Here is a 27,761-nt window from a genome sequence, read left to right on the forward strand (position 1 = left end):
AACTTCCTCTCTTTTGTCACCATTTCTGTTTCAACCTCAAGCACATGTGTCCCCCCTTTTGGGCTGGGTTCTGCTCAAGGTCTGGGTAAAGCATCTGGAGACAACTCGTATTGCTACTGACACAGTCCAAACAAAATTATAAATCGTTCCAGCTTAAATTATTAGTTATAGCTCAGAAGAAAGAACTTAAGACCCAGAGGTATTCGTGTGCATAATATAATTATTGAAAACGGCACACTTACTTAAAATACTGTGTAAGAGAGTGTATGAAAATGATTTATGTTCACTATGTGCATTTATTTATTTATGCAAAAAAATAATAAGAAGAAAATAATAACCTGAACAGTACAATGATGGCGCAATATAATGCACCGTATTCTGTACCAGAAAATACCTTCTATGTTGCTGGAAATGGTTAATTTGTGATCTATTCCTTCTAGGAAAGATTTACATATAGGGATTCTCAAACTGCTAAAAAAATAAAAAATAAAATAAAAAATAATCATTACAAATATGCCCTTTTTTGATGAAGAATTTATGTATTGATTAATTTACTGTGGTGTTAATAAAAAGAAAAAAAATTAATTGAAACTGCAAATTCAAGTAGATGTGCACTGTGTGAAGAAGAAGGATGTAAGCCACTGTCAATTGTTCTAACACAACCAATCAATGAAAAATTATTCTTTGTTGTTGTAATAATCTGAAAATTACCCTATGGTTTTACAAATACCAGGGGAATGAGCATATTTAACTGTCTGAATCCTTCCTCTTGTGACAACCAAACTGCTAGATGTGCCCCTTTCTGCTTAGATGGATCAGTGTGTTGCATTCCTTCCAAGCTTTGGCCACATGGGAGAATGGTTGAACGCCGATCTGAGGGAGCAGGGATGCGCTGTGTGGGATACCGAGATCCTCGCTGTTCAGGGATGTTCGAATGAAGTCTCTACTTCAAACACAATGTTACCACATTATGTAGGAGTGTTTGCACATGTACTCCTCTGCATGTAGTGCTATTTATTTGTTTGGAACCATTTTCCCAGCTCAAGTTCAAGCAAAACAATGACTGCTTTCAAAGTTGGGATTTGATGGAGGGAAGAAAGGTACCTCGAAGTGATAAACAATCCTTGACCTGACATTATCTGGAAGAAGAGCCTGCAATCAGCCCAAAGCCTCTGAAAAGAGGAGGATAGGGATTGTGTGGCTTAGTTGAAGGGCTGTTTCACAACAGCAACTACCCTGGCTACTAAAGCAGAACTAACCTGTGTTTTAAAATTTGAATAGTGTTCCTTATCTGCATACTGTAGCAAACAGTTGGCATGCTGTCTTGTTAAGTATCCTTGTTCCTGCATATCCTGCATATTAAAGAAAGAGAAATCGTGTCTGCAGTAAGTAAAAGAACACCACTTAACACTGTAATATTTCAAATCGAAGACACAAAGGGCCAGCTGTTCTCATACTGTATGCGGTCCAGCAAATGCAAGGAGCACCAGAGGGCTGAAGGCAAGCATGCTGGAGAGAGGGAAAGGGGGAAAAACACAAATGGTGTGATACAAACTGTGGAGGCAAACATAATTTCAAGCTGTCAATAGATGACTTTCTGAAACCCAGACTTCAACAAAATCATTACAAAAAAAAAAATAAACACTAAAAGACTAGATTCACATTTTTTTATTTTCCTCGGATGTCACACTATCCTTGAACGCCATCAAGTAAATGCTATGTGAAAATAGTGAGAGGGACAAAAAAACTTTGATCAAACGAATAAAGGGGCAGACGAATTTGCCAGGATCCCCAAAGCACTTTAGAAACAAACAAGGACACAGCAACTGAATGGATTAATAATTAATTCACTGCTTTCCTATTGTAATGATGTAATACACTCAAAGAGAAAAGTTAGCTAGGACGTTATTGCTAAAGGGTTAGCAAATATCTTATTTTCCTTTGAAATACGGCTTGATGTCCCCTTGTATTTTTACTATCCATTGTCCTTTCAGTTTCTGAACAATTGGGAAGCAGCAATGTGATCATAATTAGTTGCATCCATTCATTCATTCATTATCTGTAACCGCTTGTGGAGTGGGCTCTGGATCCTATCCCATCTGTCATTGAGTGAGAGGCAGGGTAAACCCTGGACAGGTCGGCAGTCTATCACAGGCCTAACACAGTAAGATAAACACCCATTCACAGTCTCATCCACATCTACGGCCAATTTAGAATCATCAATTAACCTAACATGCACGGCTTTGAACTGTAGGAGGAAGCCGGAGCATCCGGAGAAAACCCACACAGGGAGAACATGCAAACTCCACACAGAACCTTCTCGCTGCGAGGCGTCAGAACTGAAAGACAGCAACACATTATCCTTATAATAACCTTTGAGCTTCCCACAGGAGCGTGACGTCGGATGGAAATGGCTGACCTGCCAATATGGTCTGTTCAATTTTGCAGCAATCACTTTAACAAGCCTACAATAATGACACTAACACCTATTACGAGAAGTTATTTTTAGTTAAGCTGCTGTAGGCATCAACAGCAGGAATATCTTGCAGCGGGATTCTCCTGTTTTTGATGCACTGTTTAATTTTAAACACAGATTTTCCAAGTGTTGCCTAGGTTACATCCCCATTCACTCGGGATACATACCAACATGGGAATCGCCTGGAGACAAGTGGTCTTATTAGATAGTCTTGGGTATTATCCTTCTTGTTCTGTTCCCTCTTTGGCACTGTGTAGTGTTACAATAGGATAACAGGATTGTGGAGGAAAAAAAAGTACAAAATGTCTCCATTCATAGTGTCAGCAGATAGCCATGGCATTTTGTTCGAGTCAACGCTTTCCAATTGTGCCTTTTAGATATCCAGAGAGCATTCTTGCCCATTCTGGCCTTCTCATGATTCGCCCCGTTATTACTTGGCATGAGGTGAAACTATGCTGACAGCAGAGAAATACTTCTTTATTTTATTTTATTTATTTATTATCATTCTTTTTTTGTATTTTGGAATTTGTTCTATTTTTAATGACAGCTATTCAGTGCCTGCTCAAAACTAGAGACATAAATATGAGATCCGCCCATGGGTATGCTTGAGACAGGAAGGATTAAGACACATTCAATTTTGATATTTGAACTGGAGCCGAGGCAAGTAGACACTGCCGCTGCGAAGGTTGGTGTTCTTTCACACCTTGACTCAAACATATTAGCAAAATAAGCTGAAGGGTTGGGGGTATGGCATCGCTATAATCCTGCTTAAATATCAAGAGCTGCCTCGTAAGCTATGTGTAAGGGCAGGGCACTGTCTTTCCACTGAAGGTGTTATGGATTCACAAATGCCATGTGACAAGGAGCACATGAAACGAAAATGATTATGAAGTCCCGTAAGTAGTTTTTTTCTGCAGTGCAGAGTCACTGGTGCATACTTAAGAACAGAGGAATTGGTCAGCTCTTGCCATGAACAGTGCTAATGAATGTCACTCTTCATTTCCATGAAGCTACTTGTCTGCCAATGACCTGCATTTAAATTGATAACACTAATTAGATAATGAAACCCTCTAATATCCGGGTCTATGCCAAAGGATGAAATCTCTAATGCTGAAGAGACTCAGCACAGCTACAACTACTAAAGGAGATTTTTTTTTAATTGGATAATAATCAATAGTAAGTGAAAAATGCATCAGTAATTCTTATCTGTGAACTTAAATAGCTGCAGTAACTATGTCAGTGATTAATGTGTGCAAGGCACACTGCATATGGACATACATTTAAAATAAGAATATGTGGCAGGGTGATCTGTCCCACATCATTTTATTGTTAAATGCGACAGAAATACAACGTAATTACTGATTTTCTCATTTGTTTCCACTCTTAATTAGCTACTAATGTGTGTGGTGCAAATCACAGCTACTAACACTATATGACAGCTAGGTTTTCCCTGTGACCTTAAGTGGTTTTCTGTGTAATGATGTTACACATAGTGCCCTATTGTGACTGCGACAAGTGTTCTTTGAGAATTGTGTGCTTCCCATGTTAGCTACTGTACAGGGCGTTCGTCATGCCCTACAGTGTATTCTTATATCTTCTTGTATTTGTGTGTGTATTGTGTGTTTAGCTAGTGTCATTGCACTGAGCTGTACACTGCTAGTGGGTAGTTGTTTAGATACAGGATGAAATGCTAGGAATGGTTTGCATTAACACCGTTCCCAGAGATGCACACCAAATGTATACATGCAGTGAGTGTTTTCCCTAAGACTGGGGGACAAGGAGTATGCAAGGACTTCTATTTGTGTGAGCAACAAGCCCTTCACAGAGGATTCTCCAACTGCATGCTTGTTAAACTGGGCTTCCAAGCTAACATGCTGTCCCTCTCTGTCAGCGTCTGAGGAAAGTGGATGGTATCCCAGTTCTTACCTGCATCACTGCTTTTTGCTAAAGGCTGAGCAGGTGTTTACGACTTGAAAAAACAGAAAAGAACCGAGATACTGTTCCTCCAAATAAGGTTTGTCCCTCGTCGCTGACCGGAAGCGACTGGAAGTCGGACCATCAAACTGAACAAGCGAAGCAAAGAGGCTGTTCGTCTGGGTTTATCTCTGGGTATATTCGATATATAATAGATTATATGGTATAAAGTGCTGTATTTGCTGAAAAGCGTCACAAGGATATAAGAGAAAGAAACTAACACCAATACTTCACAAGGTAAACAGAGAACTCATAAAATAAAAACAAGTTTTTGAGGAAATGGGATATCGAAATCAAATAAAAGAAGGCAGCTATGGTAAAATCACTATGCTTACACAGTAGATGCCAATAAATGTCTGACCACTACTGGTAAAAAGTGCTTAGCTGGTAAAATGCTACACATTCAGTGTTGGACTTTGGCAGGAAGACAAACCAGCTCATTAGAACTGCTCTCTTCTTATGACGTGCAGCGTCTACTCTTTTGTTTCACTGAGCCTGAGAAACAGTCTCTTTGTTACATTGCCAAAAGGAAACTTCATTCTTTGACATATCCATTAAAATGCAGCAGTGCACCACAGCTAATAAAAGGAGACAGAGGACAACAGCATGACCACCTAACGGCATCATAAAGTTAGTGAGGGGAGCATAAATAATGGAACACTCATTTTCTCAAACCGCCCTAGTCTAGCTGCTGGAGCTTTCTCTGTAGCACTGCTTTCTGTTGGGCAGCATGGAAATCAGTTTGGAATATTGGTACATACCCAGATGGAAAATGTGTGAATGCCAAAGCCACTGACTACATAAATTAGGTGCATTGGAGCTGTAAAGTAGTTCTGTCAGAAAGAAAGATAAAATACCAACAGGTAAGGAAAAGAAGAATGTGTGAATGGACTCCAGTCATAGCATAATTCATGCTGGTTTCACCTCAACAGACATACAGATTGATGATTAAAATTTTTATAAAGTTGTAGTTCGACTTCAGTAGTTTCTCGCATAGAACTCATTGAGGCTGAAAGACGAGGTATTGTAGCATCTTGTACGGATTTGAGTTATGAAATAGGACCAGAATTTATGCTTTAACTTAAAACAAGACAAAGAGGCCACAGATACAGTAGTGACTCCGTGAGGCTGCACTTAGACCTGATGATAGAGTTTGATGAAAAGTCAGGATGAAATGTGATGAAGCCTGTTTTAATGGAAATCCATATTCTAGTTATTGAGATATTCTACTAAAAAACAAGAATGTGAACCTCACGGGAACAAAGACAATACAATTATTAGAGGGCACATCGTCTAGAAACCCTAAATAAGCAAGAGCCAATCCATATAACAGATATTAGACTGTGGAGGTAAATAAACTGACTTGCTGATAGCGCTAGATGATGAGGAGGATCACCTAAGTCTGCAATATTCATCCCGTGGAGGCCACAAATATGTTACAGGACATGAATGACTACTTGTGTGTATTTTACCCTAGGAAATGGGGCACCAGGACGCACTGTGGGAAGAAAACAAGCTGACAGTGGCAATGCTTTGATAGGAAATCGAGGATTTGGGCATTCATTTGGATGTTAGCTTGATACATGCCATCTTCCTTAAACATCGTTGCACACCAGCTTGAATCTATGCTTTTGCAGGTCAAGTCCAGCGTGTGGAAGACCAATAGCACGTTGGGTGTGTAGGTCATGTTTTGCTCGTCATTCTATTTCAACATGGATCAAACAGGTGGACCGATCAACAGATTAGCATTAGTGCTTCATCAATTTTTATTAAAGTCTAGGAATAATCTTCCAAAAAGAGAATTAAAAACAACTATGCTCGGCTTGTCTGTGGGTCCGCTGCACTGCAGAGGCTGCTGGGTTCCCAAAGTGCTAACTGAGGCATGACAGTGCTCTGTCACAGAACGCTATTTCATCATTTCCCTCAACTATTCAGCAGAACTGCAGAGTAAACACTGCAGGGACCAGCATACTCCACATACCCAGGATGTCCACCTGCTAACCCAGCCATTGATCCAACCCTAGGGAAGTCCCAGCAACCCTCTTTGCAACCGAGCAAAATACTCAGTCAATAAGATCAAACTACAGCCTAAGAGCCATTCAAAGAACTGCCAATCAAGGGATAATGGTAATGAATTACCTCAGTGCCTCTATTTGGCACAACTGAGCAGCCTCTCATAAATCCCCAGATTAATGTATTTGCTACTTAAGGAAGAAATGGAAGTGTATGATAAGTTTTATTTCTATTTGTGTGTAGGAAGTGAGCTAAATCCCCCACGGTGGACTCCCACTGTCACCCTGATGGGAGAACAAGCCATGTCAGGGGAGTTGGAGGGACTCGAAGATAGTGCTGTATTGGTGAGACTTAGAGCCAAGATAAATCTGGCCTGTGTGAAAAAGAGCCAAGGGTGCAATTACACAGAGACGGAGGGACAAAGAGACGGCGGTTTGTTTGCCACAGCATGGACGCTACTGCTCAGTGAGAGTGAGAATGGAATCTGTTTGCCATAGAGAAAAGAAGACCGCTCTGCCTTTTTGTCTCTCAACATGTCCATTCGCTGTTCTCTCTGGACACCTCTTTCTTTCTATTAATGGCAACCCAACTGTCCAATCTTTCATACAGTTCTCCATGTTTGAAGGTCAGTGGCCGCCTGACAAGCACTCAGAGGAGAAAGGACCTGGATGAAGCCAATGACAAATGCCAGTTCACATATGGAGGAAGAGAACGTCAATCAGTTTTTAAATCGAGTCTTTACTGAAAATGCTAAATCAATCCCATCGAATCGAAAGCTAATGGTCATGTGTAATGTTCATGAAACATGTTAACTACCTTAACGTCATCATTTAGATGCTCTGATTAATTGAACGGTACACAATTCATCATGCGGGATTTCAGATTTTACAGGGTAGACCTGAAAATTGTGTCTGTTTAAAATAATTTATAAAACCTTGAAAGGCTGAGGGGATGATTGATAGAAGTGAAGATTATTGAATGGCAACTCGCTATTATGCTTTTATTCAAGATTTAGTGTAATCATTTGGTGAAAGGTCTGTTCACCAATTTAGTTAACTTATTTTAGAGTTATAATATCTAACGGTTTGTTACTGCGTGGAAACACAACATTCAAAGTTGTGAGGCAGAGAGAGACAGAGTGGTGGAGGCAGCTAGAGTGAATGAAGAGAGGGAGCGGCATTGATGACGTTAAAGTAGTTAATTAGAGAATTATAACTTTATTTTCTGCTTTCTGTCTTCTGGCTGGCCCTGCGATAGGCAGCCGACCTGTCCAGGGTGTACCCCGCCTCTGACCCAAAGACAACTGGGATCCAGAGGACAAGCGGTTACAGGAAATGAATGACTGAATTAGTGTTTTCACATGGTCTCTCTGCTTTAAGTGTGTGTGTGGCTCAACACCACATTCACACACGTGGCTCTTTAAATATCCATGACACATATTTTTTTAATATATATATATATATATATATATACATATATATATATTTTATATTTTTTATATTATATTTATATTTTTTTTTTAGTCCTCCCCCATACACCCTGCAAGCTCTTACCGGTTAAGGGCTGAACATGCTTTGTCCAAAGGTTGCAGTGCAGAAACTCCACAAATTGCCACAAGTGAAAAAATACAAAAATACAGGCAGAGAGCTGTGTCTCTGCAGAGAAATACAACTCCAGAAAGCGTGATGTAAGGAAGTGTTTTACTTCTTTGAAAGACAAAGCACAGACACACATTTAGTTAATACGCAAACTATCCATTTTGTATATCTACCATCTCTGATTTTATGTTCTTTCTAACATAATGTTTTATAATGCATTTTTTGAATAAGCTCAATTTTCTCTCTTTATAAATTAGTGATAGTGATTGTGATAATTTGGTAGAACAGCGAATCTGTGCAAACCCCATCTGGTTGTCTGTGTGATCATCTTTGCTCTGACAGGGAGAGTCAAAATGAAATCTGTGTCTCCATGTGTCATCATATCCTCATATCTTTGAAATAATATTTGATAGGTGACATGTTTCACAAAATTGTACAAACAAATTCTTTCTAGGATCAAAGGTGCAAAGCTCGTAGCTCTCTTTTCATTTCGAACCAGAAAAAGTGTCTATATTTAGGGAGAAAAGATCACTCTAATATCGCAGATCTTGTTTAAACTGGACAAGGTGATAATGGTTTAATGAAACTATGACACTAAGTAAGTTGACATACTCAATAGGAGATCAGAGATCTTTTCATTACTTTGTGCAAATCTACTCTGTGGTAGACGGAGGGCCAATTCCCTACTGCTTAGCTTTAAACTGAACAAAGAGTACACAGAACACAGTGCTAAAAGCACTTTTTAAGATGTCACCTGAGATTAGATTAAAATCATGCTATTATTATGCATAGATTTTGAACTATGAATAAATTTGCTGTAGATTTGCTGCAATTTCCTGCTAAATTTATAGAAAGCTATCAACTGTTGGAAGGTCCAGATGCTGCTGGGGATTAGCTAGTTCAATATAATACTCAGAGTGCCAGTGAAACCTTTAAACACTCCTTTATATACTGCAGAAACTTTTTGCGAAGACATACTCTCTATAAATAGCAGAGAGTTTGAAAACAGAACACTGTGAGTACGTGTTTGCGTAAAAAAACAAAGAAAAAAAGAGACCCAACATGTCAGAGGCAGAGAAAGGCACGAGACTCAGAAAGAGAATGAGGAGAGGATACAAAGGCAAACGTATCATAGATCTCGCTCGTCTTTGTTCACTTGAGAATTTCTGGAGCTCAAGGACAGCGTGTGTTTTCTGGCAGGTAATGACGGCAATGAAAAAACATTTTTACGAGATGACGCATCTCGCTTTTGAAAACATTCAAATCTGAATAGAAAAAGATAAAATGGCTCCAGTGCCTTCACTGTTGAGCATCTTTGATTGACTCATTCAATTTGAGAAGTGGAGTGAAAAAAGTTCCTGTCATCAGTTATGTATAAAATGTGTAGTCGATGGAAGCCATGGAAAATTGGGAGTTTATTGTCTGAAGAGCACTTCTCACAAAACCATAAAATTGGCAGACGCCTAACACTCCCTGTAAATAACAGCTCTCGTCAGCTATCCATTGTACTGCCAATGTAAGAATGCCAGAATATGTCAAACAACATAGCACAGCTGTGTTGTGGAATGTCAAGTACAAATATTTAGCCATGAACCAAAAAACTGAAATCGTGAGCAGCTAAAGGAAAAGTCAAAGTATCACTAAAATCATTAGTATTCATCGGCTAGGGACCATGAATGTTTTAATAGCAAGCAGAGCAACCATCAGACGATTATTAGCCATCCATAGAGATAAGACTATGTGTGGCTAAAAAAAAAAAAATCTATATCTGCTCATTGATTGAGACTAAACTGAGAACCAGTAGTTCTGCGCATGGATGATGAGCTGTCCTATTGATGGCATACTTCATACAGTAAAGTGGATCAGTATTACTGACAGCAGCTATCCAGTGCTACAGTTCCTGCCAAACAACACAAGCGTAATGTCCTTGGCAGATTCATGGCCTGAATGTAATCTACTCAAGGAACAACAACCACAGCTGATGATTGTTGTGTTGCAGAAGGTTTGAATTCCTAGGTGAGGAGTTTACTTTATTAAAAAAACAAAAAAAAACTCAACGCGAGCAATTAAAATGGTTATTAAACTTGTGAGAACATAAGGTACTTTTCAAGGATTACTAAACCACTGATCTATTTTGGATGTTAAGGAAAGTAGATTGCAAATGTTACATTAACACTTTTTTTTTCACCATGGTACTTTGTAAGACAAACTAAAAGGTTCCTTGAGACTGCTGGTTATCTGAATTTCCACCACAGTCTAAACACAAGACTTAAAGTAAGAAAACACAAGCTTAACTGTGAGATAAAATGCTGCAAGCACTCGACTAATCATAAATAGTTGGCACTGTTCTCCACAGCCCCAAACTTCCTGTACCTTTGAAAAGTACTACCCATGAGCAGGGATTTTTGATGGGTAAAAAATGTCCCTGGAACTTACAGTAACTTAGACTTTGGTCCCTGGATTGAAAACGCTTCTAAAGTACTTCTAAAGGTTGCTAGTCCCTGAGGAAAGTTCCTGTGGTAGAAGCTCCAGTATATATATTGTAGGAAGTATCAATACGGTGCTAGCACACTCGAGAAAAGGTGAAGCATCAAATCCCAGAGTTAAGCCGTGGCCTCAGAGCCGCCTCATGCCTCCCCAAGGACCCACTCTAGAGCTACATCAGCATGTTAAGTGAGATCTTGTACAGTCAGAACAGAAAACACTAGAACACAGGCAGCTTAAGCATCCACTTTGCTTTACCAACAGCAGGCTTTGGCGTCATTAGGCACTAAAGAGTCTGGAAATAGACAAGCAATGTATGAATTTATTAGTATGATGACTTCAAGGTACAATGGAACTGCTCTGACCATACAACAAAGCAGAAATATACACATAAGTTTGAATTATAGATAGAAATCAGCGTTTAGAGACTCAATCATTACACCTATATATAATGTAAGACATGTTCATGGTATTAACGTATGCATTACTTTAGAGTTTATACTGTATAAACTGCTTGTGAAGTTATGCAGTCAGATGGCGATTTTCATTACCTTGGAGTCGCTCCACTTCATAACTTCTAGATTGACAGGGTCATTTGCTCATCTGTAACAGATGTGTATGGCCCTGTTGATGCTTTACCAGAGACAGGTATAGATGTTGTTGAATGGAGCTTAGCAAAGGTTCAATCAGGAAGACAACTTCATGCACTCTCCTCTGCACCTTCATTCATTACGTCCTCTGCAGACCTCTTAGCTACTATGAATTCATATACTTCCCCACTTCTCTCTATTATGCCAGCTCTTAAAAACCCAAGCAGTACTTCTTACAGCTTCATTTCACACCACTGAGTATAGTTAGCCTTGAAAGTCTAACTGGAATTAAGCCATGCAAGTCTCACAGGTAGAATGATCTGCCTCATACGTGGGTAAATCAACAGTTTGCTGCTTGCTAGGTTATCACAGATTAAATTGACAGAAGGTAAATATGAATTATATCAACAGTATGTAATTGACAGTTATTTACATAAAATACAGAGTGTGACAACACATTCAAGAATTGCAACCTCACTATATTTGATTTTGTCAAACTCGATGCAAGCGATGCGCATCTTGAAACACAAAGTAAGAGGGAGGTGGGCCTTGTTTACCCTGTTTAGTCCATCTGGAACCTCAGCTACCACTCCTCACATTCGCTAATCACAGTTGCCTATTATCAATCTAATTAGCCCTCCGCTGTGCTCTGCTTACAGCATCCAACCACCAGTCACTCCACCATCATCACACTCCATGCAAACAGAGTAGTGACAAGTCTTTGAGGTAATCTAACTGACATTAATCAGACTCATTACCATAATCTATGTAACTGATGTCTGCACCGATAAATGTTACCATCACTGTCTGCTTCCCAATAACACAAAAAGTATGTTAAGTGGTGAAATATAAGAATGAGATGTCAGTCTACATAGTCTACACAGGTACTATCACTGCTTTAACAGTGAGCTATTAAACTACTGCTGCATCCACCTCCTGAAGCCCCCCCTCCACCTCAGATCACTGCTGACCCAAGAAGCGATCAACCCAGCCCTGATTAATGGGTCTCTAAGCCACCTTAGAGGCAATCTCACTCAGAAGGCTGGGCCAAACAGTAACAAATGGGACACTCAGCAATCATCCTTTATTGCATCAATAACCTCAGTTGTCGATAAATCAGCATTAAAATTTTAGGAGAAGACCGCCTTAATTGTTGCTAAGCGACACATCTTTATTGCACGTTTGAAATTCCCTGCTTGCATTTTCAGACAAATATCCTTTCAGTCATTTTAGACAACTGAGCTCAGAGATAAAATATCAGAGACTAAAGATCTATACAAGATATTACCCCAGTAGTCAGGGGTAATAGTGGGTTGCCATGGAATCAGCATGTGCAGAGGCAAGGTGTGACTGATGACTTTAAGAAATTGAACTTCTTGGCAAGCGGCACAATACTTGAATTGATTTTGTCACTTGAAGCTAAGGTGGTACAGCACAGATTTCCCCCCTTTTAACTCCCCAAGGAGCTGTTACGGGTCATCTAGGTTGAGAAGGAGAGGAGCGTCCCTGTCTAAATGGTGTGGCGGTGGTGATGGAGGCGCTGATGCATCCCAGGGAAGGAGGCATTAGATTGCCCTCATCAATCTAATGCCTCTTCTCCTGAGGTAATCATTTCCACAGAGCAACATGGCATCTCATTAGGATGATTCGCTCGTGGTGTCAGTCAGCCTCAGACACCTTCACAACAAAAACTCCGGTGCAAGAGAACACACACTATTAGATTATTGGACAACCTGATGGCACAGGCTCACACACACACCTACATTAGTATTATTGCTTGAGTGTTACTTTCTATGTCTAAGAAGAAATTCAGGGTAGTATGAGAACCTGCATACAGTCCTTTTCATCAGTAAATAAAGACTGATTTTTTGGGAGAATCTAGGATATTGATTATTTCCAAATTAAGCAATGTACACCAATCAGGCATAGCATTATGACCACCTTCCTTATATTGTGTAGGTCTCCCTTGTGCCCCTAAAACAGTTGTGACTCATCAAAGAATAGACATGGACCTTCTGAGTGCTGAGTGTTGTTTGTGGGGGTCTTTGGGTCCTATGAGTTGAGGGGAGGGGCCTCTGTGGATCAGGCTTATTCCAGTGCATCCCACAGATACTTGATCAGTTTGGGATCTAGTGAATTTGGAGGCCAGGTAAACACATTGGGCTGTTTTTTAGTTGTTCATAAACCGTTTTTGTGTGTGTGTCTGTATCAGGCTGCATCCTGCTGGGGATGGCTGCTGCCATCAAGGAGGGTCACTGCTACGCGGTGGGGGTGCCTGGTCTGGTCTAGGTGGATGGTACATGTCTAACCCATTCAGACCGGATCACGCATCTGTGCGTGTTTACCTTTAAGACCGGATCACGCATCTATGTGTAGTTACCATTAAGACCGGCAAACGCGCCATTTTGAGCGTTGTCGTCTTTTTCGAGGCACATGGCCAATTATATGCACTGTGATTGGCTGAAATATTCTTGGGGTGAGTGACAGAGATGGTTAGGGATTTTTTTTAAACTCATGTGACTAATAAAACGCTTTGTGATTGGTCGAAATAAGCCTACACGTGGAGTATGTTTTGGTCGAACATTTTAAACACTGTGCTAGCGATCCGTCACGGCTGACTCAAGTGAAGGAAGTGATATTGACGAAGTAATTGGAAAAATAGATCTTTACTGATTTTCAAAATTTTAAAAATGTTTGGTGTTTATTGATTTTTAAAAAAAATGCATTTGAAGATTATGCCCTAGCAAGTCAGTCAAGTTGAAAGCCAAATAAGTAAGCTGTCAAATGCTTTTTATCTCATGTTTTTATCTGCTACAGAGCCTGAGAAATTAAAGTTTTAGTAAGCGTTGACATATTTTGAAAAACCTCAGGTTTTGAGAGGGGGTTTACAGAAGAGTATTTAGGCCTGAATGGGTTAAGTAACATCCACATGAGGTCCAAAATATCAGGTCTAAAAGTTTTCCAGCAGAACACTGAATTGTCACAAGATGGTCAATGTTATTTACTTCTCCTGTACTTCTCTGTCATAATGTTGTGGTGCTTGGTGTACATACACTGTTTTTTTCATCCAAGTCAATCAATTGAACATTTTCACAATGACCCACAGACATGTTAAAATTTTAAATATTAAATATTATTTAGCCATAGAAGACCCACAAATGTCATATGTTGTTTTAACAGACTCAGCCGTTCCCTTTAGGTTAGTTTTTCTGTTTCATGTGTGAATTCATGGTCTGGTCTTAGAAAGCTCTAAACTCCATCTGTCCCCAGAGAGAAAAGCCCAGCCAAACGATGGAGTCTACACAGTAGATCTTGGAGTGACCTTTATATCACCCAAGAACCAGCCTTCATGCTACTATACAAAATACACACACACACAACCCCAGAGTCTCTGTTCTGCCAACAGACTATGAAAATGGGAGCTTTGAAAAAGGCCATGCCACGAAGACAAAGTGAGAGCTGGCTGAAAACACAATAGGGCTTTTATGGATGTCCCATTACATGCTTTATTTCTCTGCCTGGGCCCTCGATCTATCCATCGACTGTAATCTGCATTCAAGTGAACAAACTCTTGTCAATCTCCTACCAAAAAAAAAAAAAAACCTCACACACTTGAGGGACTTTTAAACAAGATATCATAGAAATAACATGTCTCCTATTGTTACTAAACACACAGAGACTGTTTAATTATCTATCCTCTAGTATCAGATGAATTTCAACTCAAGGGATAACACACCTTTATTTTTTCTCTCAACTCTCTTTCTTTACCCAACTGTGCTTGAGGAGATAAATGAAATGAGGACTGGCATGTTCCCTGGACATTTTAATTAGCTAGTCTTTAATTTAGCCTGACCCCCTTTCAACTTTGATCAGCCGCTGGGAGCTCTGATAAGGACCCGTCACTCACATGCAAACACCGGGGTTATTCAACAGCAAATTGTCTCGTTGTCGTTTGCAGATGCTCTGTACCTGCGCTGTCATGGGAGAGCTGTTCACGGCTCAGTGGAAGCTAAAAGCCCGGCGAGAATGGAAATATGGCACGTGAACCGTGTTCATTCATCCCAGCTCTCCATGCGCTGCAGCATGGAATAGGACAGGGTTGAATACAAATGCAATCCTTGATTATTAGGAGTGTGCAGATTTCTGGAGGACAAATTAATGAGTAACAGTATTCGCTTGTAACTCTCAAGGCGAGCATTGTTCCTATTTTTAATAAGCTGAATTGCAAGATATTACAACATAAACAAAAAAACATTACAAAGAAAGTATCACACTAGACGCCATGAATAAATTTCCAACGCAGAATTAAACCAAAACACCTCAAACTCTGAGGCATCGAACCAGGACGCTCCACAAGCTGCATCCTCAGTCTTATTCAGCCCAAATCGATTGATATATTCAGTCCAGGTTCTTCAGAGTCTATTGAATTTGTCTGTTTCCAGTCTGAGGGAGAAAGTTTACTACATCATCATATATATATATATTTTTTTTTTCTTTCATTACTTCAGTCCAATCCTCAACACTAACTACCACTGTCTTCATCCATTTTCTGGTAATTGCTTTTTTCTTTATGCTTTTCTTTACCTCCAGCCAAAAAAGGATGATAGAAAAAATGATCTTCATCTACTTCAGATTTGATCCAACATCTTATTCCTTGATTTCTCTTTTGTTTTTCTGATTGTGTTCCTATATAATCTCTTCCTTTTTGTCCTCTAGTTATACAGTATTAGCCCACTTTACTTTTATATATCATGCATCATCACTGTGTGTGATTTAGACAATTATATTTTACTGAAATATGAATTACATCTAGAAGTAAACTTTCTAATAATCCCTGTCTCCTAAACTTGGTAATGCCACATCTTTAAATCCTGAAAAATGTTCCCTTAATCTTCATCAAATCAGATACCAGTATATCTTAGGTCCAGCACTGTATCAGTTAGTCTTGAAATGGCATTAGCCTTGAAGGAAAAAGAAATATAACTTGTTAGGGTGTTACGTACGCAGTGCTGAAAAAGGTTACATCAGACCTTAAATCATGCCAGACTCTTCAGCACCATAAGAAGCACCAGCTCCCTGTGGGAGTACCAGTTTTCTAAAGTAACACAATCAACTGTTGAGCTCTAAATCTGCTGTAGCTTTAACAGTATGCATCCATGGCCTACAGAGAGAGTGACATAATCATAGTTGCAAGACAAAAACTCTCCCTGCGCTGCACACACTATAAGCTGTGCCAAGCTCCTGTGTGTGAGTGCTCCATTCCCCCTATGGGAAGGAGCACAGCCGACTGAAACCCCCTGTTCACACATGCCTCATTGTATAAATCAGGCTGTTTAAACGAGTACTTTTATGAATATGTGTTACTAAAACCAATAACAATTAAACTATCATGGAGTGATTTTCTAATCCAGCAACTCTTTTGTAGTGCTGCTGGTGAGTGCAGATGGTGTTCTCTACCATGGTGGCAATTGTCTAACTAGACACTGAATAAGTCCAACATTTGCTTTAGACATAAAAAGACTCGATGCAATTCAGAGCCAGTCTGGGTTTACAATATGCATCCAATTTTTTGACCCATTAGTACTTCTAACCAGCCTTAACCAGTCAATTATGAGCAAAATCAATTGGATCAAAGGGATTTTTTTCTCGGACCACACAGAGCACCATCAGCACCAACGTCTTCATGTTACCCCACAGTCATGTTCCAGCTCTGACCCATCATCATTAGATCCGCCAGGCAAAGTGGTTCCATCTATCAGCCAGATTACCCAGTGACAGCAGCCAGTTTCTGTGTGACTGTGACTGGTGGCGCTTCCAATTTATAAATGGGATTGGAGAGCGTCGACAAAAGCTGAAACAATACCACCCCTCGCCACACACCGCTGGAGCCAGCTGACGCGTCTAGCCTCTCTGCCCGTCGCTGCCCTTCAGTATCTCACTGATCATATCTAGAAATGCTGATGGTGACTTTGCCCACTGCACCCACTCATCAAACTCCCTCTCTGCCTCTCTAGCAGCTTCCAATATCCGAGGTATCATGTCTCTCCCTGCCTCAATTCCTCGTTGTAAATCCTCACACAGTCATCCCTCCTTCTCTGAACCTCCCTCTATAGTCCTTATTATCTATTATTCCCTTCTGTGGCGCCTCATACCAATGGTCTCTCACTTGGTTCTTCTTTCTTCTATTTTTTATTTTTACTTCTCCTTGAAACTTCTCCGTATCGCTCTGTATTTCTGATCCTAGACACCTGTAACCGCGGGGATATGTATTGCCATTCAACTGGCTGCCTGTTAGTCCACGGCATAAGACCACTGACTCAAAGAAACGCGACCTGAAAACCAATGAAACCAGTGAATTATGACTTGATGATTTGTGCCACAGAGTTTAACTGGGAATCTCTTAATATACTTCCAAGACTAGATAGCAGAAATTACAGAGCACAATCATAAATAACAGCGACGCAAACGGCAGAGAGGACCTCATAGAGGTTATGCTTCTGGAGGTGTTGATTTTCCAAATATCCACTGTTGTGTCCCGATAAAGCCCAGTAGCCATTCATAATTCTGACAAAAATCTATTGCACAGCTGAGTAGTAGCCTAAAAGGTAAGTGTATGTGTGAAGTACACAGCTGTGGGCTAGAGGTCAGCGAAGCGGGCCTACGGCCAGGGGGGTCACCAGTTTTAATCTCGGGACTGATATGAAGAAATGTGCAAGGGTCGAGTGAATAAGCAGTGCTTTTCAACATGCACGGGCTGAATAGCAAACACTTTGTGTGTTTGTGCAAACGGAATCATGAAATGCAGAGGGCAAACTTCCAAATGTGTGGAAAACATTCATAACAAAGATTCTTCTTCTTCTTTCAAGAAATAATGAAACCAAAAACCCAAACCAACTTTTACAGTCTTTTCTAGATGAAAATGTTTTTGCTAAATTAATTTTCATCCTCTGTTGCATCTGATTCCCATAACAGAGCTGTGTACCGAAACGTTCAAAGCTCTATACGTGTATCTGCTATTGTGTCTCCTGAAACTCACCAGCCAGATGCTGCCACTGATTGCAAGCCGAGGAGCGCCAAAAGCCACCCCAGCTTTCACCCATATGCTATACAGGCATTATTTAAGACGGCTCACTCTTAATTACAGTAACTTTCTTACACAGTAAACCTGGGATTTCAACAAAATGGTCATGTGTGCTGGACGGTGTAAATGTTTAAGTCAAAAGGAGGACTTTAGAAGTTGTGCATGTTCTAGCGCCTTAAAATGAAACACACATGCAGTGCAGGGATTTCAGATGCTTTCTTAAATGATTTGTCATTCTGCTCATCAGTCACTGACGATGAGTCGTTGTCTAATTCACTCTGAGCTCTCTTCATAAGCTGTGCTTCACCTTGTAAAAATCTGCTTCGTAACTCTTTCTAAAACCTATTCCCCAGTCTACGCCTTCTCCCCCATGTATATTCGCAGTCGAGGCTTTCCGTGCATGAATCCTGTATTATCCCTTGTCCTCCTGCTCCTATGAGTATGTCTGTCGTTTTTCCCAGTAATTTCATCTTCCAGTAGGGCTGTCAGGCATGTCGAAGTCCCTGTCTACCACACGATCTGTGTGTGCAGTGGTGGTTGGGGGGGGGGGGATCAGAAAAATTCATATTCTGCCAGTTGAGTCACAATCACACAGCATCTCCACAATTGGCCACGTAAATATTGAAACAACTATTTAAACAGTTCTGATCAAACACAAGTCAATCAAACATGAACACAGTGAGGCGCAGTGAGGAAAGATGTGTTCATATGAGAGAGAGACATGCAGAGAGCTAGCCGAGGTAGGAGGGATCAACCAGAGTTTTGAATAACACAAACTGAGAGCTTAAGTGGGATGCTTAGTTATGACATGATATAATGTCTAATGTTTAATCAAAGCATGTTATAGCTTTATGTGCTATATATATACCGATTAACGTTATGACCACCTTCCTGATATTGTGTAGGTCTCCCTTGTGCCTCTAAAACAGTTGTGACTCATCAGAGAATAGGCATGGGCCTTCTGAGGGTGTCCTGTGGTGTCTGGCAACATAATGTTGTTAGTGGGGGCCTTTGGGTCCTATGGGTTGAGGGGAGGGGCCTCTGTGGATCAGGCTTGTTCCACTGTATCCCACAGATACTTGATCAGTTTGGGATCTAGTGAATTTGGAGGCCAGGTCAACACCTTGTGCTGTTTGTCATGGAGTGTCATTGCTATGGGGTGGGGGTGCCTGGTCTGGTCTAGGTGGGTGGTACATGTCTAAGTAACATCCACACAAATGCCAGGTCCAAAAGTTTCCCAGCAGAACATTGTACTGTCCCAATATGGTCAATGTTATTTACTTCTCCCGTCAGTGGTTTCAATGTTGTGGCTGATTGGTGTACAAGGAATGCCTAATTTGTTAACAGATGTACCAAACACCCTGTGATCCATTTATAAAAACACTTTCACCCTTCTCTGTGCTTTCACTTGTCTCCAACCCGTCGTCTTATCTGGTCTCTTTATGACCCTTTTGCTGCCGCACATCAACACTTCAACTCTGTCAACTGCTCTTGTCTCTTCTGCGCCTTTCAGCAGGAGAGCTGTGTTCTTGTTTTTTTTTTAGAAAACAAGAGACAAAAAGGTATGATGCAGATGAAACTCCTGATCTCCTCAGCACCCAGAGCAAACCTCCCAGAAACTCCATTATAGCTCCCTTTTCGTCTTTACCCTCTCTGCCCTTGCCTCCGTGGATGAAGTAACAAGCAGAGTAATTTTCTGTCCAAGAAGCCTGTGAAATCTTCTTAACAGAAGCAGAAAAGGCCTAATTAGAAAAGCAAAAAAAAAAAAAAAAAAAAAAGCCACACTGGCCATGTGCTTTAATCACACCCTAATTGTTCACAGTCTGCTGCTCTATGAGTACACATACAAAATGCACAGTTGGCAAAATCACGCCAGGTCCAAATCATCCCCTATGAAAGCCTCTGTTGTGTTTTTCAAAACCCAAACTACCCACTTTTCCAATGGCACCCACAAAAACAACTGGCAATTACTCATTTCTTTTGTCTGTTATTATATTCTAAAATTGCTATTTACTTCAAAAGTAGAAAAATATCAAGCAAGCTGTTATTCTGTAATGCTCAAACTAAATGTTTACCATAATGAAGGAGTTGTTTGTATGTATTGAACATTTTCATTCAATTTTCTTTTTTTCTGTTCTAAAGAAAATATAATTTGACATCTTATAGAAAGAAACTACACAACAAACAAAACAATATATTAAGAAATAAATAATATAATATAAAGTTTTCAGTATTTTTATCATTTATAAAGTACATCTCTGGTGTGATGGTGAACTGCTCAACTGAACTGCAGTCATTGTTTATCCAGCAGATTAGTGCTTATATTTTAATTACTATACGAACAAACTAAAATTGATTCCATAGATTTCAAATATATATTAAAAGTTATATACACCATTCAGCCACAACATTAAAACCACTGACAGGAGAAGTAAATAACATTTACCATCTTGTGACAGTACAATGTTCTATTGGGAAACATTTGGGCCTGGCATTCGTGTGGATGTTACTTAGATTAGATTAGATTAGATTAGAGATGCACCGGATCCAGGTTCCGGATCCGGATCCGGCCGGATAATGGCGTTTTTATGGGGTCCGGTTACTGCCGGATACCTAGCGTGGCAACCGGATCCGGACCCGGAAGAACGTGATTACGCGGTTAATGTTTAGAGAAGCCATCCACTACATTGTGTTAGCAGTCCTCGTCGGAAATGGAAGCAGGGAGCCGAAAAAGTGCTGTGTGGCAGTACTTTAAACTGGTAGAGGGAGATTCAAGTCATGCGATATGCACGCTTTGCTGTCAAAGTTTGTCTCGAGGTAAAAACGTTAAAGTGTACTCAACATCTCCGCTGTTTTACTGCATTATAATGTACAAGCTGATGATCGGAGTAGGATCCGGATCCGGTTCCGGATCCGGCAGGATCTTAAGCAGTGGATCCGGTATCCGGCAGGATCCTAAAAATCAGGATCCGGTGCATCTCTAGATTAGATTAAACTTTATTGTCATTACACATGTACTGGTACAGAGCAATAAAATGTAGTTCAGCATCTAACCACAAGTGCAATAGGCAGTAAGTGCACGTGGCATAAATAGTGTGGTGTATAAGCAGTATGGTAAATGGTACAGCATATGGACAATATTTACAGATCAAAACCTATGTACAGGTGAGATCATAAATACAGGTGAGTGAGCAAGATATACACAATGACTGAATGAAGTACTATAAACATATTATACCGATGGATTTGTGTGTTAAATGTGAGTAGACTATAAACAGGAACTGTAACATAACATAATTTAAAATAAAGGAGATGGGCAGATGATAAATTAGGCAATACAAAATACAGATAAAGTGAGCGTAGACATGTACCACCCACCTAGACCAGACCAGGAAGAACCCCAGACCTGGCCTCCAAATTCACTAGATCCCAAACTGATGCACTGGAACAAGCCTGATCTAACAACACTAACAATATTCTGTTGCCAAACATCACATGACACCCTCAGAAGGCCCATGTCCATTCTCTGATGAGTAACAACTGTTTGGAGGCACAAGGGAGACCTACGCAATATCAGGATCATAACGGTCATAATGTTATGCCTGATGCCTGGTGTATATTCCTCCATGTATTTTTCCACGTGACTCTCTTTGCATAGTAATTAGCAAAGCACCAGTGCCACATACAAACATGCCAGATGGTATTTCGGCTGGTCTGGTGCTTTGGTCAGCTTAGGCATCTCGAGCAAGTTCTGCCTTGGCCTCCAACATACTGTAGCCGACTGCCAGAGTCCTTGTACCTGTCTGCCTCAGTAATCTGCCAGGGAGCAGACAAACATCAGTGGGCCTTATCTCTGCTTCTCAGGAGCAGCCGTGGAAGCAGGCAGGGAAAAGGCAGGTGGCCCAGCGGCAACGGGAGACAGGTTAAGGCAGACTCGTGAATTCAGTCAACTCACACATACAAACAGTTCATTAGACACGGGCATGCACACAAACCACACGGACACACGAAAGCACACAAGACTTCCTCTGGAAAGAAGGAGCTGGGTGTATTAAACATATAAATGTGTTGTTTCTGCTAAAGAAGAATATTCTGCAGGCGGTGGTGAAGTGCAGCAAATGAGAATGAACCAGAACCAGTCCAACATGTCCAATAAAGCTTGATTTACACAGCAGCAACAGAGAATGCTGCAGTTGAAACATATTGAGGGGCTATAATACACCATCTGCACCAAAGTGATATTTAATACTTGCAACTCATACAAGATTGCACATGTGAGCAGTGAAATTGAAACCATCTCCTGGAACCATTTTCCTTGAGCCAAAGTCAGTAAAAAGTCGAACTCTGTCAGCAGCAGATTTCACAGGGCACTGGTGCCTCAGAGAAAGCCAATGTCTTTACAGCATACTGTGTGTTCTGGCATTTGTATTCACAGCAAACTGAAGCCGCCTGTGGGGGAATCTGGTGGCTTAAAAAGTATGAAAAAGCGCGTTATCCTGAATATGAATTGGGTTTTACTGTCACTGGCACACATCCTGTAGGAGTTAGTAATAGGACATGGGCTAAGTCAGTGCTCTTACTAGCATGTGTGTGTCTGTGGGGTAGAGAGATTCTGTTACAATAATTGAAAAGTTTCTGGTGAATGCCCATTGTCCTTGATTCTTTGTATATGCCGAGCGTGTCCTTCTGGTGTATGAGCAGCTCTGACAGTGACAGTGAAGGCTGTAAGATCGTAAGACAATTTAATGTGGATTCAAATGAGAATTTGTCAAAGAACTGACTTTTAAAAAAATTGGATTGCCAAGAGCAAGGTTTTCTTGCCATCAGAGTTTTCTATTTGAGAAGAAATACTGTCAACGATGCTGCCACTCCATCTGGGTTAACCTGACACTCCAAGCCCAATATCAGCATGGTGCATTTGGTGGAAGGAAGGGAAGTCTTGGACGGTGTTTCCTTGTGATAAACACTTGGGAAACTCACTCAACTTGTCGTATGTCAATCACCTTAAAGTTGAAATGAGTTCTACCCAGTCTCTTAGCGTCGCCTCTCATCACTACAACATTTCATGGTCTCTTGATGCCCACATAACTGCTCGTCTCTTCCTGTAAGTGCCCCTCTTAACACTCGGTTTGATTCCATTAAAACGTGTCAGCTTGATTGCTGATCCAGATCCTCTCGGCGTTCACCAATAAGCCTCCTGTGATGCTTTGTCATTTTTGTCTTAACAGAGCACAGCGGGTAGCAGATGGAGGGGAGCCTCCAGACGACAATGAATCCTGTCCTCTAAATAAAGAGCACAATGAACAACTCTTGACACTTGCAGTCATTTTCTATAGGGTCTAGCCTGGCACCTTTTTCTGCTAAAAATAAACTTCTTCTGCAGCTTTTTGTGAGCTGGTCTTGTCAGAAATCAAACAAAATACAAGCGTAAGAGAGGTCACAGAGAAAAAAGCAGAGAGATGGCCCTGAGAGGAAAAGAGAACAGAAAGTCACGGCATGCTTAAATTGTCTCCCTGCTTTTATGCTGTCAGCACGTAGGACAAAAGGTTACTTTGAAGTCAGCAGAACATAGTCATGTGGAACTTTGTTTTCTTGTTGCCTCCAACACACACATGTATTCAGGATTTACTAATGCAAATCATCTTTGTACTAAAACGATGAAATATTGCCTCCTGTCTCATCCGTTGTAATCAGTTCGTGTAATAGCAGCACTCAAGGAGATTAGTTGTTTTAATTAGCTGGATCTAATTCCGATTTCTTTTATTCCTTTATTCTAACTTTTAGCGTGATGATAGAGTTAGTTTAGTTTGACACGAATTGAAATAATTTGCCGAGTTATTTAACAAGAATGTGACTATAAGTGACTCAGTCCCCATTGCTGAGAAGCTATCTAAATCACAGTGCCAAAGAGGAGCCTTTTTACACAGGAGCTTTGCAAAATAAGGAATGATTGACAGTAACCATGAATATTGAACAAAAAAAAAAGTCTGGGAAACATACATCTGTACAAAAAGATACTTAGAGTGTAAAGTTTTTCCTTAAAATTAGTCATCTTGAAATTGTCAGAAAATGGGAGAAGGAAACTGAAGGTAAGAGTTCATCCTCCAGGCTTGTTGTTAAAAGCACATGGGGGAGAAACCAGTAAAAAGAGAGATAGAAAATGCATTTTTTATGGTTCCATTTTTAAATTATTTTTTTTATGGATGGACGAAAGCTTCTCAGCTGAAGAAATCCCAATAAAGTAATCCATTTTCACGCAAACAGTGCTGAATTATAGTCCAATAAGAAGCTTTTGTTGTCAGTAGTAAGTGCTGTAAAAACATTCTGTGATGGGAAAAATGTCCACTCCTGCTTTTATGCATTGTGGCAGCGACAGAAATCAACGCAGGGTGTGTCACTATAAGGTTGCAGAGAGCGATATGCCCGTTTTATTTATTTATTTATTTTGACGGGACGTACTGTAGAGTTTGGATACTTCAAATACAGCGAATACAATCTTTGTAACAGCAAGATTCTTCTCCAGCCACTGAGAGGAGAGTCACAGGTAAGCATATCAGCTTGTGGCGCGTTATCAGCATCCTTCAACTTTATGCTCTGTCCTTATTTTTCTTTAACCTGTCTCATCTGCTTCCAATTCAGTCAGCGTTTTCCTCCATTTTCCAGAATTACTTTCAGCAACTCCCAGAGAACTTGCTGGAAAACTTGTTGCCTCTGCCGCTGCTTTTATTTATAGATAGAGGAAGTGATACAGCATACTAATCACAACAGCGGGAGCAGAAATGTGTGTTTTCCCTGGCTCGGTGGTGTCTGCAACTCCAGGTCTTTTGGAACCGCTGACAAAATTGGAGATGTGGGCGGCAATTCAGAGGTCTATCTCGATGTTTACCAGTGATGTTTTCAGACTGGTGATACTTTTCTGCTTGAATTAACCTCTTGAACCCAGATATTCGCCTTAAGTGATGTCAACAGTATAAACCAATTCTGCCACGATCAGCAACACATTTCAAAACAGATTTAGTCTCTGCTTGTGTTTTGTTTCACTTCTTGCTTCGCTACTGTATATGATTCAGATATGATAAGTCACATATGTAGCACATTGTGCACTGTTTTTATTTCAATTCTCAACTGGTATATAAGGTATCTTTAGAAACATTTGGATCTTCACAGATATAGAACTCTAACAAAGGTGATTTATGTCTTTAAATGATGACTGGCAATGTACAAGGTATATTACCGATAGCAGTTTCTACAGTGGTTAATTCGTAAGGCGGTGATACATGAAGCCAACAGTTAGAGGTTTGCTGGTGTCAGGTAGTCTGTGAGCGTCTGTGACCCTAGCTTTTGTTCTGTGTCCCGCACCGTTGCTACTAGTTGGATCGCTATCGGCAGCTTTTAACTGAGTCAGTTTGTGGAACTGGGAACCGGGAGCGTCAGTGAGAGAGATCACTGTTCAGCTGAGCAAACCAGTGCACGACCGACAAGAGAAACCGAAGAAACAAAAGTAAACTGAATAACAAAGTTCAAACAGCACACAGACAGCTCGTCTTGTTTTTCTCCAGCTCCATCTAATCTGAGTGGGCAAATATACAAATAACAACATGTTATTCTATGCTGAATGAAATGTAGACAAACTGATCATCAAGAGAGACCAGCTCAGTTTTTAGCTCTTTTTGAATGACAAAAACAGACTACTGACTACTACCCACTGGCATGAAGAGTAATTTAATTTCACGCAAGCACAGAACGCATGTGCCAGCTAGCCACAGGCTGTACTTGTTGATCCAGACCATAGACAGTATAAAGATGGTCAGCAGAACTGCTCCTCAAAAGTGAAGTCAAAGCAAGTAGAGCTCCCCCTGGTGACTGGCTGCAGTATAGGTCATAAGCTCCCCCCCCCATGTTAGTGGATGGTAATAGGGCAGAACTAAACAAGGATGGTTTCAGTCATTTTAGGTAGTTAATATAATGCTGATACATACTCAAGTTTCCATTTTTCGAAGAAGTTTCGTTTTAGTTATTTGACACTATAGAAACAAGATGTGGCATCATGATGACTACAAGTTGCCATGCCAACTGCTCCGTGAAGTGGTCCCGTAGGGCCGTGAGAGTAGGACAATATAAATAAATAAATAAATAAATAAATAAGTAGAGTGTATAATCCAACATTTCTTTGTAACTGGTGGAGGTAGAGTCATCGGGTCATCGATATCGCGGCTCCACTCTCGGAAAATACTGCGCAGATGAGGCCACTCATATCCCCGGAAAACAGCGTCAGTTTGGCCAATACAAGGAAGTGTGGACGCATTGTCCATAATTATATACAGTGTATGGTGCAGACACAAGCGACATGAAGAGATGTCACAGTCGGCCTTTCTTGGCGGTAGTTCTTTGATGTCGGTTTGGTGTTTCTGGGCCTTTAGGTTTAAGCGGTTAAGCAGAGGTGGATTCACTTTCAGAGATTTCAGTAATATATATGGAAAGTTTGACAAATAAAACAGGCTTTTTCATGACCGCTTCACGGCCATTAGTCCTGAATGAATATGAATACGACAGGCCTCGGTGTCCGAGCCTTCAGAACACAGATGGCGCAAAGACCTTAATCTAAACTCATTGTCATTCATTATTTCCTCTCTCTCTCTTCTTCACTCTCTCCATGCAGTCATTGAACAGGGCAGGTGAGTGGGGGCTGATTACCAAACATCTTCCCCTACCTTTGATCTCCTGAGGTGTGGGGCTCTAATCCATCTTGCAGCACAGGAGGCTGTGTGATCTGCTTGGTTGTGGTAGCCACTTAGCTTCTCCTCATCTCACATACACATACAGTGTGTGGCCCTGGGCTCCCGCACAAGTGTGTATGTACACACACACACGCAGAGTTTGGGCTCTGCACGCTGAGCTGAGGCACTCTGTAGGAGAGAAAGCAAAAAAGAAAAGAAAAGAAACATGAGTCAGAAAACACAAAAGAGGATGAATATGATTATATAAAGCAGAAGGACCTAATCTTTCATAAAGTGCAATCAGTTTCATACTGTAAAGGGTTTAAGTAAAAATCCCAAATAAAATATTCTATTGAGGTTCCTCTTATGGGAGTGCACGGGAAATCAAAGATGAACAAAGGCAAAGTACATTTTCAAAGGCAACTTTCGAACAATGGTATTGCATTATAAATCACATTTCTGGTTCTGCAGTCCTATTACTAATTCTGAGGACAGTCATTTTATCCAAAGTTTAGATTCTACACTGTAAACCGCAGTTTCAAAGTTCACCATTCGGTTTTGCTGATGGTCTTGTTTTACGCCTTTGTCCCTTACTCAGCTAGATAGCCCCTTCCTCTTCGTACAGCACACCCGACATTCTTCATACTGTCACGGGCACATACTTTGAACAGCTCTCGAAACTCATCAGCATTCAAAACAACGCCTGGCGCACAATATTGCCAGACAATTTCCACAGTAAATGAGAAAGTAAATGTCACTTACAAGATGAGCATTAATCTCATGTCATTGCATTTTAATGGCACTCTTAGTCAGGGGAGAATTAAACTT

General features: G+C 40.6%; 1 protein-coding gene across 1 annotated transcript in view; it reads right to left on the reverse strand.

The window, feature by feature from the left end:
• grik4 (glutamate receptor, ionotropic, kainate 4) overlaps positions 1-27,125 on the reverse strand; it is a 225,320-nt gene extending 198,195 nt beyond the window's left edge. The window contains exon 1 of the mRNA XM_084558293.1: positions 26,928-27,125. The gene's annotated coding sequence lies outside the window, so the exon portion shown is untranslated. The remainder of the gene's footprint in view (positions 1-26,927) is intronic.
• Positions 27,126-27,761: the final 636 nt, after the last annotated feature.

The sequence above is a fragment of the Chelon labrosus genome, assembly GCF_963514085.1.
Source record: "Chelon labrosus genome assembly, chromosome: 13".
Classification (NCBI taxonomy): domain Eukaryota; kingdom Metazoa; phylum Chordata; class Actinopteri; order Mugiliformes; family Mugilidae; genus Chelon; species Chelon labrosus.